The sequence below is a fragment of the Arachis ipaensis genome, chromosome B5, assembly GCF_059453495.1.
Source record: "Arachis ipaensis isolate K30076 ecotype BB chromosome B5, ASM5945349v1, whole genome shotgun sequence".
In the NCBI taxonomy this organism is placed as follows: Eukaryota; Viridiplantae; Streptophyta; class Magnoliopsida; order Fabales; family Fabaceae; genus Arachis; species Arachis ipaensis.
In genome coordinates, this window is record NC_142440.1 from 50997196 (window position 1) to 51009567 (window position 12372).

General features: G+C 40.8%; 1 non-coding gene across 1 annotated transcript; it reads right to left on the reverse strand.

Annotated features, from left to right (window-relative positions):
• Positions 1 to 8280: 8280 nt before the first annotated feature.
• Positions 8281 to 8388, reverse strand: LOC148564153 (small nucleolar RNA R71). Its single transcript, XR_015883936.1, has one exon. It is a non-coding gene; the product is annotated as a small nucleolar RNA R71 (small nucleolar RNA).
• Between the last annotated feature and the right edge of the window lie 3984 nt (positions 8389 to 12372).

Sequence of the window (12372 nt, forward strand, 5' to 3'; positions counted from 1 at the left end):
GCAATTGAGTAGTGTAGATTTCCTTGCAATTTTTACTATGCTTTCCTTTTGTGCCTTCCAAGTGTTTGATGAAATGCTTGAAAAGATGTTAGAGTAGAATTTTATGCTCTTGGCATAGGAATGTAACTTAGGAACTCTTGAGTTACTAATGTCCAAGTGATTGATGATTGGGAGCCATTGACTCTAGTTCTCACTAATTGAATTGGTGGAGAGCTAGGACTTATAGACTTGGATTGACATAGCTCATTTGACTTTCCTTTACTACTAGTTAGAGGATGATTTAATGGGGTTGATCCTTGACAATTTTCATGTTGTGGTTAGTGATTAGGATAGAGATCCTTGACCACCAATCCTTGCCAAGACCTTGTTAGTTGTTAGTTTATTTTCATTGCCATTTACATTTCATGTCTCTTATCTCAAAAACCCCAAAACATACCTCATAACTAATAACAAGACACTTTATCGCAATTCCTAGGGAGAACAACTGAAGGTTCCAATACTTCGGTTTATAAATTTAGGGATTTCTTTTAGTGACAAACAATCTTTTGTATGAAAGGATTATTGTTTGGTTTAGAAACTATACTTGCAATGAGAATTCATTTGTGAATCCTAAACCGTCAAAAATCCGTTCATCAGCGTGCCACGCCTTCGAGCCCAAGTGGCACGCCCAGGCCTTTTTCTTCTTCTTCTCCTCTCTGGAAAGTTGAGCTAGCGTGGCACGCCTAGGGTCTGGCATGCCACGCCCATTGTGTGTACACCATTTTCTTCTCTGGAAAGTTGAGCTAGCGTGGCTGATGAGAGAACTTTTGCATGGTCTAGAAATTTGCGGATAAATCCTCGTTGCAAGTATAGTTTCTAAATCTTCAAAAGTCCTTTCATACAAACGTTGTGGTTGTCACAAGTAACAAACCCCTTTGAAATTGTTAACCGAGTATTCAAACCTCGGGTCGTCTTCTCAAGGAACTGCAGGGAAGTATGTTCTTATTATTAGTTATAGAGGTTGTAAAATCGGGGTTGAGAGTGAAGAGTAGATATGACAAATAGTTTAAATGGCAATTAAAATAAATAAATACTGTAAAGCAAACTTTTGGCAAGGTAAGAGAAATTGGAAGTCCAACTTAGTTATCTCTCTCAACAATAATGAAAGTTGAATCTAAATTCCACTTAGTTAACCTTTACTAAAGCAAAGGAAAGTCAAGGGACTAATTAGTTTGACCTTTGAATCCTATTTAATTCCGAAGAAAAAGTTGGGATTATTGAAGTTCAGTTCAATTAGCAAGATGGCGATTATCAGTTATGTTGAGTTTGATAATGTTGAGTTACTGATTTCTTAACCAAGACAAAAAGGGGAAAAAGTAAAATTGCTGGAATAAAAAAATGTCCTTAGATGGAAAGCAATGGTAACACGAATTAAAGAGAAAGCAATCAATAACTGAAATACCTCAAATAATCATTAATTCAAATCATAACACGGAATAATTCATAAGCCAAATTGGCAATATTTATAGATACGAATAAAAGCATTAAAGTAAAAGTAGCATAGAAACATAAATTAAAGTAAATACTAAACCTGGATCGAGAGTTACTCTTAAAAACTAAGAGAAGTCCTAAATCATAATCCTAAGAGAGAGAGGAGAGAACCTCTCTCAAACTAAATCTAAATCATGGAAAGTAGTAAAAATGCGAGCTCTCTCTAGAATGGATGCATTCTCCCACTTTATAGCCTCTAATATGTGCTTTCTGGGCCAAAAACTGGGTCAGAAACAGCCCAGAAATTGCCCCCTACGTATTCTGGTACGTTCAGGTCGCGGACAAGTGACGCGGAGGCGTCGTCCACGTGGCCGCGCGGATTGAAGTTCGCAGATGCAATGCGTCTGCGTGGATCACGCGTTCGCGTCACCTAGAGTCAGGGCAACTATGGCATATTATATATCAAATCGAAGCCCCGGACGTTAGCTTTCCAACGCAAGTAGAACCGCGTCGTTTGGACCTCTGTAGCTAAAGTTATAGCCATTTGAGTGCGAAGAGGTCAGGCTGGACAGCTTAGCAATTTCTCCAACTTCTTGTATTCCTTCCACTTTTGCATGCTTCCTTTCCATCCTCCAAGCCATTCCTGCCCTGTAATCTATGAAAAAACTTAACACACATATCAAGGCATCTAATGGTAATAAGAGAGGATTAATAATAAGCAAATATAAGATCAAAGAAGCATGTTTTCAATCATAGCACAAAACCAAGAAGGAAAATGTAAAACATGCAAATAGTATGAATAAGTGGGTAAAGAGTTGATAAAAACCACTCAATTGAGTACAAGATAAACCATAAAATAGTGGTTTATCAGTGGCACACCCAGGTTCTAGCGTGCCATGCCCCTTGTGTGTGCTTGGTTCCTTGGTTGGCGTGCCACGCCCAGAACTCAAGTGGCACGCCCATGGCCTTCTAGTCTTGGCGTGCCATGTCTTAAAGCTCAAGTGGCACGCCCAGTCTTCTTCTTGTTGAGTAAAAAGGCTGGCATGCCACGCCTTCGATACCAAGTGGTACGCCCAGGTGTTTGGCCCTTTACCTCCTCCTCTGGAAAGTTGTACTGGCGTGCCACGCCCTAATGTTCAAGTGGCACGCCCATATTGGTGTGTCTCCTTCAAGCTTGGCGTGCCACGCCTAGGTCCTCAAGTGGCACGCCCAAGTGTTGGATCAGAGTTAGCGTGCCACGCCTTTGATACCAAGTGGCACGCCCAGTGTGTATCCTCTTCTGGTGTGCCACACCCACAAGCTCAAGTGGCACGCCCCATGGTGTACAATGAAGTTGGCGTACCACGCCCAGCCTGGCGTGCCACGCCCTTGTTAAAACTTTGAGAACCCCTTTCTGGAAAATACAACTGGCGTGCCACGCCTGGCTCCTAGCATGCCATGCCCATATACTTTCATGGCGTTTGTTTTAAGTGGCATGCCCAATTCTATACGCCCAGCTTTATTTTGTTGTTTTCTTCCCTTTTTGTTGCTCTTTTCACCTGAAATTCACCACAAACCATTTCAAAGCAATGTACCATAATATTTATTATTTGATTCATGAAATTGCATTAATTTAATAAAATTGTGTTCTTTTTATGGTCCTTTTAGATAGGAAAAAGGGGGTAGATGATGCAATTCATCACAGCCCCAAACTTAAGTTTTGCTTGTCCCAAGCAAATCAATGTGAGTCATTCTTAATTGGATTGAGACTTGACCTTAGAGAGATGCATTCATTACCAAGAATAGGGCTAAGTGTTAACTCATGCATGAATCTTATTGATTTAATGTCATAATGAACTCCTAGACTCTTGAGGATTCTTCCAAGTAGCAAGAATTATTTCTTTTTCTTTGATTGTTCTTTCCTTTTTACTTCTCTTTTTCCTTTGACCACGACTCTAAATGTTTTGTCTCAAGACGACCCTTTACTTAGGCTTTCAATTAGCACTCCCAAACCAGTTGGTTTTAGGGTACTATGTGTTGAAGCACCCGTAAGAATTTACTTGCCCAGGTCTCTCTTCTTGACACATCTTCACCACAAGCATCTACTAGGATCTCTAACTCTTTTGAGTTGTTTGGTGTTTCCTTCCATTCTAGTAGTTGATGCTTAGAGCCTTGGGTCTTCTTGCTTACTACTTCTTGGTTCTATGGATATTCAAGGGACATCCTTGGCCTCTACTTGTTATACCCCTTAAGTCTAGTTGCTTATCATGTCTTATTTTATTTCAATTTCATTCAAGGTCACATACTTAAGTCTTTTTCTCTTAGTTTTGAATAGTCTCACTTGGTCTTAGTCTCTTTTACTCTTATTTTTGCACAACTCACCATAGACTCTTATGGAAACAAACTATTCTTTTTATTTGATGATCATGAGACTTAAACAACATTGCATTTTCTTTCTCCAAAATTAAAGTCAAAGCATAAAGGACTCATAAACAGATTAAGCATAAGGAAATTAAAGCAACAACTACTGCAACTACTATCAACTACTAACAGAAATTCAGAATTTAAAAACTTGAGATTATCAATCATGGGACTCAACAACCTTTGATTCTTGGAGCAGCTTCAATTCATTGGCCCTTTTCCTTTGTCTTTCTTCTTAGAGGAGGAATGATCACCATCTTTCTTTCTCTTGGATGATCCTTCCTGTGCTTTGGTGTTCTTGGGCTTCCAATAGCCTAGCCTCCTCATGTAATTTATCTCATTTTTTATGTGCTTGTCCATAATTTTCTCCTGTCTTGTACTGACTTCCTCCATCTTTTGCATGAACGTTGGGTAATTGGAGGTTATACTAGCTTTTGTATTACACAAGTGGTCTAGTTTTTCTTGTGCATAACAGTCATATTGCCTTCTTGCTATGGTTTTGGCCTCAAAAAGGGCTCTGAATTCAGCAAGATTCCCATATTGGAATTGTTGTTACTCCATGATTGAGTTCAGGCATCCTTTCATCTCTCCCCAATTGAATTGGCCTTGTTGCTCCTTCATGTACTCCATGTTTCCTTGGAGTTATTGTATGCTTTCATGCACTTGACCCTATTGTTGTTGTTGCTCCTTGAGTTGGTTGACATCTTCTCTCAAATGGTGTAGGTCTCCCTTCATTTGGTGAATGTCTCCTTGTATTTTCTCCCAATTAAAACCTTCAGGAAATTGTGGATATGGTGGTGGTGGAAGTGGTAGGTAGTGTGGTTGATCTTCAGCTTCTTTTTCTTGGTGTGGTGGACCTTATGGCTCATGAACATGAGCTCTGTGCTCCCTTGCTCTCTGAAGTGGATTGACAGCCACCACTTTGGCCATCTTCTTAGCAGTTATAGGCTTTTCTTGGTCCACTAGCACTTCATCAATGATCTTCTCGACCCCAGCCTCATCACACAGCCTTTGGATGATACTTGGAAAGGCCAACCTTGTGCTATCCTTGGTACTTTCAGCACCCTATTGATATTGTTGGCAATCATCTCCCCAACATTGACATTTTTTCCCTTCATTATGCTATATATGAGCACAGACCTTTCCAATGTCACCTCTGAAGTGTTGGATGTTGGGTTAAGAGACCTTCTTACAAAATCCAGCCACCCTCTAGCTTGGGGGCTCAAATCCCTTCTCCTTAGTTGATTAGACCTTCCATTTTTGTCATTGATCTACTGCACATTCAGTACACAAATCTCATTCAGGATCTCTTCAAAGCCAGGATCTTGTTGCTTTATCCTCTCTTCATAGCCCCAGGTGGAGTTTGTTTACTTCACCATCAGCATCCTATCTATGTTGGAAGGGCTATAGTCAATAGCTTTCCCCCTAACATAACTCAGATAGCCATAAGGTTGCCCAGGTAGTGGCACTGCATTAGCGTAAAACTCTCTGACCAAGCTCTCCACCACCTTCCTTGGTGGGTTGCACAAGAGTGCCCATCCTCTGTTGTTGATCTCTCTATTGATCTCTGGATGCTCATTCCTTCTATGTTGGAAGCCCACCTCCGGAATGATTTGTCTCTTACTCACCCAACCATAAAATTGGTTTTGGTTGAATGATAAGAGGAACTTGTATTCATTGAAGCTTGAGGATTCGGAGGTTGGTTCCTTGGTCTTTCTCTTCTTTGATGAGAAGGCTCTTGGTGGTGCCATTGGGGTGAGAAAAGAGGTTCTAATAGTTGAAGAAAGGTTGTAGAAAGAAGTAAAGAAAGGAGAGCAAAGCAAGGGTTTACTCCACAACACCAAACTTAGGACTTGATTATCCCTAATCAAGTAGAAGAGAATAGGAAAGTGGGGGGTGCAAAGGATTGTTTCGGATGTGAGGTTGTGTTTTGAAGTGTGGGGAAAGTGGGAATGTTAGTGGCTTTTATAGGGATGAGGAAGGGGGTCTAGAGAGGTAGGTGGGAAGTAAAAACAATTGAATGTTTTCCCACTTGGGAGTGGCGCCTAGCATGGGGGAGAGGCGCCAATCCTTGCCTTTTTGCTTTCTTTAGATGTTGAGTTCCAAAGTGCAAGTACACTTTGACTCTTGTCTTAATGAGCCATTGATCATGTGGGCCCCACCTTTTCCTGAAAATTCAATCCAAAAACTTCACATCAGTAATGAGAAAGAAATTGCTTAACATTCCCCTAATTCAAATATAATTAATACACAATTGATGAGTGTCCCTTGGGACACCAAACTTAAATCCATTGCATATGGTGAATTGGTTTCATCATTGGACTTTATTATATACATTATGATTGGAATAATTTTGTTCGCACCTTTTCACTTCCAATTCATATGTATGTAATAAAGTCATTGTTTATGCCTTCACCAGTTCACTAAATGCTTTCAACATAAACCATGTTTGGGCTTGCTGTGTGAATTTCTTATGGTGATGGCCAAACCAAACTTAATTTTTGGGCTTACTTTCAAAGTTAATTCAATCAATAAGTTGTAAGCCTAAATTAAGTGGGTCAGTGGCCACACCAAACTTAGCTGTTTAGCTAGTTTCTCAGCCCATTCGACCAACCTCAATTAGTTAGTTATGCAACCTTGCACTTCCAATGAACAAAGGAAAATAAACTAAATAACTATCAACTAATGTACTGAAAATTAAACTACCTAAGTTAACAATCATAAACTACTTCTAGAAAGCAAAAAATTGAAAGGATATGAGTGTTGGGGTGCCTCCCAACTAGCGCTTCTTTAACGTCACTAGCTTGACGTTCCTTCCTCCTCAGTTGAGGTTATAGCTCACTCTCTGCTCATCTAATGAGTCTCCCAAGTAATGCTTGAGCCTGTGGCCATTGATAGTGAAAGTCCTCCGTGTCTTGTCCTCCATAAGCTCTACATGACCATAGGGAGACACTTTGAGGATTGTAAAGGGGCCAGACCATCTTGTCTTAAGTTGTATAGTAGCACTCTTTGGCCTTCTACAAACTCTCTTCTTGCTAGCTTTTGATCATGCCATTTCTTTGTGTTTTTCTTGTAAATCTTAGCATTCTCATAAGCTTGATTTCTGAATTCTTCCAACTCATTGAGTTGTAGTAGCCTTCTTTCCCCAGCAGCTTGACTATCAAAGTTCAACATCTTTAGAGCCCAAAATGCTCTATCTTCAAGTTCCACCGGTAGGTGACAAGCTTTTCCAAACACCAATTGGTATGGAGACATGCCAATGGGTGTCTTGAAAGCTGTCCTATAGGCCCACAATGCATCATCTAGCTTCTTGGACCAATCTTTTCTTGAGTTTCCAACAGTCTTCTCAAGGATCCTCTTGAGCTCTCTGTTTGAGATTTCAGCTTGACCATTGGTTTGTGGATGGTATGGGGTTGCCACTTTGTACTTCACACCATATTTGAGGAGGATTGTCTTAAGTTGCCACTTTCAACTAACCAACTAACTTTTTGTTTGTTTCTTATCTTTTTCAAAACTACCTAACTAACTCTCTCTCTCTAATTTTCGAAAATATCTTCCCTCTTTTTCAAAATTTCTTTTTTATTAACTAATTATTTTAATTTTTGATTTTAATTATCGAAAAATTACTAACCTTTTTCAAAAACTATTTTCGAAAATCACTAACTCTTTTTCAAAAATAATTTCCGAAAATTCTCCTTCTCTCTTATCTCCTTCTATTTATTTATTCATCTACTAACACTTCATCTCACCCAAATTCGAACCCCCTCTTCCATCTGTGTTCGAAGTTTTTCTTCTTCTTTTCTTCTGCTCACACAGGGACCTCTATACTGTGGTAAAAAGGACCCCTATTATTATTTTTCTGTCCCTCTTTTTCATAAGAGCAGGAGCAAGGACAAGAATATTCTTGTTGAAGCAGATCCAGAACCTGAAAGGACTCTGAAAAGGAAACTAAGAGAAGCTAAATTATAACAATCCAGCAAGCACCTTTCAGAAATTTTCGAACAGGAAGAGGAGATGGCAGCCAAAAATAATAATAATGCAAGGAGGATGCTTGGTGACTTTACTGCACCTAATTCCAATTTACATGGAAGAAGCATCTCCATTCCTGCCATTGGAGCAAACAATTTTGAGCTGAAACCTCAATTAGTTTCTCTGATGCAGCAGAACTGCAAGTTTCATGGACTTCCATCTGAAGATCCTTTTCAGTTCTTAACTGAATTCTTGCAGATATGTGATACTGTTAAGACTAATGGAGTAGATCCTGAAGTCTACAGGCTCATGCTTTTCCCTTTTGCTATAAGAGACAGAGCTAGAGTATGGTTGGACTTTCAACCCAAAGATAGCCTAAACTCTTGGGATAAGCTGGTCAAGGCTTTCTTAGCCAAGTTCTTTCCTCCTCAAAAGCTGAGTAAGCTTAGAGTGGATGTTCAGACCTTCAGACAGAAAGAAGGTGAGTCCCTCTATGAAGCTTGGGAGAGATACAAAGAACTGACCAAAAAGTGTCCTTCTGACATGCTTTCAAAATGGACCATCCTGGATATATTCTATGATGGTCTATCTGAATTGGCTAAAATGTCATTGGATACTTCTGCAGGTGGATCCATTCACTTAAAGAAAACGCTTGCAGAAGCTCAAGAACTCATTGACATGGTTGCTAATAACCAGTTCATGTACACTTCTGAGAGGAATCCTGTGAGTAATGGGACGCCTATGAAGAAGGGAGTTCTTGAAATTGATACTCTGAATGCCATATTGGCTCAGAATAAAATATTGACTCAGCAACTCAATATGATTTCTAAGAGTCTGAATGGAATGCAAGCTGCATCCAACAGTACTCAAGAGGCATCTTCTGAAGAAGAAGCTTATGATCCTAAAAAACCCTGCAATAGCAGAGGTGAATTACATGGGTGAACCTTATGGAAACACCTATAACCCCTCATGGAGAAATCACCCAAATCTCTCATGGAAGGATCAACAAAAGCCTCAACAAGGCTTTAATAATGGTGGAAGAAATAGGTTTAACAATAGTAAACCTTTTCCATCATCCACTCAGCAACAGACAGAGAACTCTGAACAAAATACCTCTAATTTAGCAAACTTAGTCTCTGATCTATCTAAGGCCACTGTAAGTTTCATGAATGAAACAAGGTCCTCCATTAGAAATTTGGAGGCACAAGTGGGCCAGCTGAGTAAAAGGATCACTGAAATCCCTCCTAGTACTCTCCCAAGCAATACAGAAGAAAATCCAAAAGGAGAGTGCAAGGCCATTGACATAGTCAACACCGCCGAACTTGGAGAGGAAGGGGAGGACGTAAATCCCAGTGAGGAAGACCTCCTGGGACGTCCAGTGATCAATAAGGAGTTTTCCTTTGAGGAACCAAAGGAATCTGAGACTCATCTAGAGACCATAGAGATTCCATTGAACCTCCTTATGCCCTTCATGAGCTCTGAAGAGTATCTATCTTCTGAAGAGAATGAGGATGTTACTGAAGAGCAAGTTACCAAGTATCTTGGTGCAATCATGAAGCTGAATGCCAAATTATTTGGTATTGAGACTTGGGAAGATGAACCTCCCTTGTTCACCAATGAACTAAGTGATCTGGATCAACTGACATTGCCTCAGAAGAAACAGGATCCTGGAAAGTTCGTAATACCTTGTACCATAGGCAACATGATCTTTGAAAAGGCTCTGTGTGACCTTGGTTCAGGGATAAACCTCATGCCCCTCTCTGTAATAGAGAAACTGGGAATCTTTGGGGTACAAGCTACTAAAATCTCATTAGAGATGGTAGACAATTCAAGAAAACAGGCTTATGGACAAGTAGAGGACGCGTTAGTAAAGGTTGAAGGCCTTTACATCCCTGATGATTTCATAATCCTTGACACTGGGAAGGATGAGGATGAATCCATCATCCTTGGAAGACCTTTCCTAGCCACAGCAAGAGTTGTGATTGATGTTGACAGAGGTGAATTAGTCCTTCAATTGAATGAGGACTCCCTTGTGTTTACAACTCAAGGTTACCCTTCTGTAAACATGGAAAAGAGGCACAGTAAGCTTCTCTCAAAACAGAGTCAACCAGAGCCCCTACAGTCAAACTCTAAGTTTGGTGTTGGGAGGCCACAACCAAACTCGAAGTTTGGTGTTGAACTCCCATATCCAAACTCTAAGTTTGGTGTTGGGAAGTCTCAACAATGCTCTGAACATCAGTGAGGCTCCATGAGAGCCCACTGTCAAGTTATTGACATTAAAGAAGCGCTTGTTGGGAGGCAACCCAATTTTTATTTATCTAATTTTATTTTTCTTTTTCTTTCATGTTTTATTAGGTTCATGATCATGTGGAGTCCCAAAATAAATATAAAAATTGAAAACGGAATCAAAAACAGTAGAAGAAAAATCACACCCTGGAGGAAGACCTTACTAGCGTTTAAACGCCAGTAAGAAGCATCTGGCTGGCGTTCAACGCCAGAACAGAGCATGGTTCTGGCGCTAAACGCCCAAAATGGGCAGCATCTAGGCGTTTAAACGCCAAAATTGCACCCTGGAGAAGAGCTGGCACTGAACATCCAGAACAAGCATGGTTCTGGCGTTCAACGCCAGAAATGGGCAACAAATGGGCGTTCAACGCCCAGAACAAGCACCAATCTGGCGCTGAACGCCCAGAGTTGTGTGCAAGGGCATTTTGCATGCCTAATTTGGTGCAAAGTTGTAAATCTTTGAACACCTCAGGATCTGTGGACCCCACAGGATCCCCACTTACCTCCACTCACTTCTTCTCACCTCTCTTTCACACAATCCCATAAAAACTCTTCCCCAAAACTCTTCACCAATCACCTCAATCTCTCTTCCCTATAACCACTTCACCACTCACATCCATCCACTCTTCCCCATAAACCTACCTCATAAACCCCACCTACCTTCAAAATTCAAAATCAATTTCCCACCCAAAACCCACCCTTATGGCCGAACCTTACCCCCCTCCCTTCCCTATATAAAGCCCTCCATTCTTCTTCATTTTCACACAACACAACCATCTCTTCCCCTTCTTGGCCGAATACACCCCTCCCCCATCTCCTCCATATTTTCTTCTTCTTCTTCATCTATTCTTTCTTCTCTTGCTCGAGGGCGAGCAATATTCTAAGTTTGGTGTGGTAAAAACATAAGCTTTTTGTTTTTCCATTACCATTGATGGCACCCAAGACCGGAGAATCCTCTAGAAAAGGGAAAGGGAAGACAAAAGCTTCCACCTCTGAGTCATGGGAGATGAAAAGATTCATCTCCAAAGCACATCAAGACCACTTCTATGATGTTGTGGTCAAGAAGAAGGTGATCCCCGAGGTCCCTTTAAAGCTCAAGAAGAATGAGTATCCAGAGATCCGACATGAAATCCAAAGAAGAGGTTGGGAAGTTCTAACAAACCCCATCCAACAAGTCGGCATCCTAATAGTTCAAGAATTCTATGCCAATGCATGGATCACAAGGAACCATGATCAGAGTAAGAACCTGATGACAAGTCATCCTAGCCTATTTTAGCTAGTCTTTTTCTTTTGTTTTCATTAGAATTATGCACTTTCTTGAGCTACAAGCAAGCTAATTGAGTAGATTTTCATGTTTCCCTTAATTGAACCAACCATATATGAATTCATGCCATTTCATGAGGTTTTATGCTATATTTGTTGCATATTATGAAAGATTGAATATCTCATGATTTTGAGCATAGCTTTGATGAGTTTGGTTGATTAATGATAGGTGAAGAAAGCTTGGAGAAAGGTTGAAGCAAGAAGGAATAGCTAGGAGTAAAGAGAAGACAATGGAATAAGTGAAATTGAACCAGGAAGCAAGAAGCTGGACCTAAAGTTAGCATCAAACTTTTACACAAACTTTTGGTTGAAAAGTTAGCCCCAACGTTAGCCCCCTAACTTGGAGGCTAACGTTGGAACTTGAAAATTCTCCCCTGGGCTCCAAAAGTTTGCGCCAATGTTAGCCCCCTAACTTTGAGGCTAACATTGGCACATGAATTTCTCCCCTGGGCACCAACGTTTGCGCCAACGTTAGACCCCTAACTTGGAGGCTAACGTTGGCACATGAATATTCAAGGAAGAGGAGCAAAAGTTAGCCCCAACGGTAGCCCCCTAACTTGGAGGCTAACGTTAGAACTTGAGAATTTCTCCCCTGGGCACCAACGTTTGCGCCAACGTTAGCCCCCTAACTTGGAGGCTAACGTTGGCACATGAATTACAATGGGGAAGAAGCAAAAGTTTGCGCCAACGTTAGCCCCCTAACTTGGTGGCTAACGTTGGCGCCACTAGCACACAAGGCATTGCCAACGTTAGGGTCAAAGTTAGACCCCTAACGTTGGCACCAACGTTCATACCAGCAAAATGTGCTGGCTGCTATGAAAACTTTGGCTCAAACTTTTGGTCCAACTTTTGCTAAACTCAAAACCGGTTCAATTGGTTCACTTCGGTTCTTCTCCAAACTTCAAGAGCAATCAACCAAGGCCT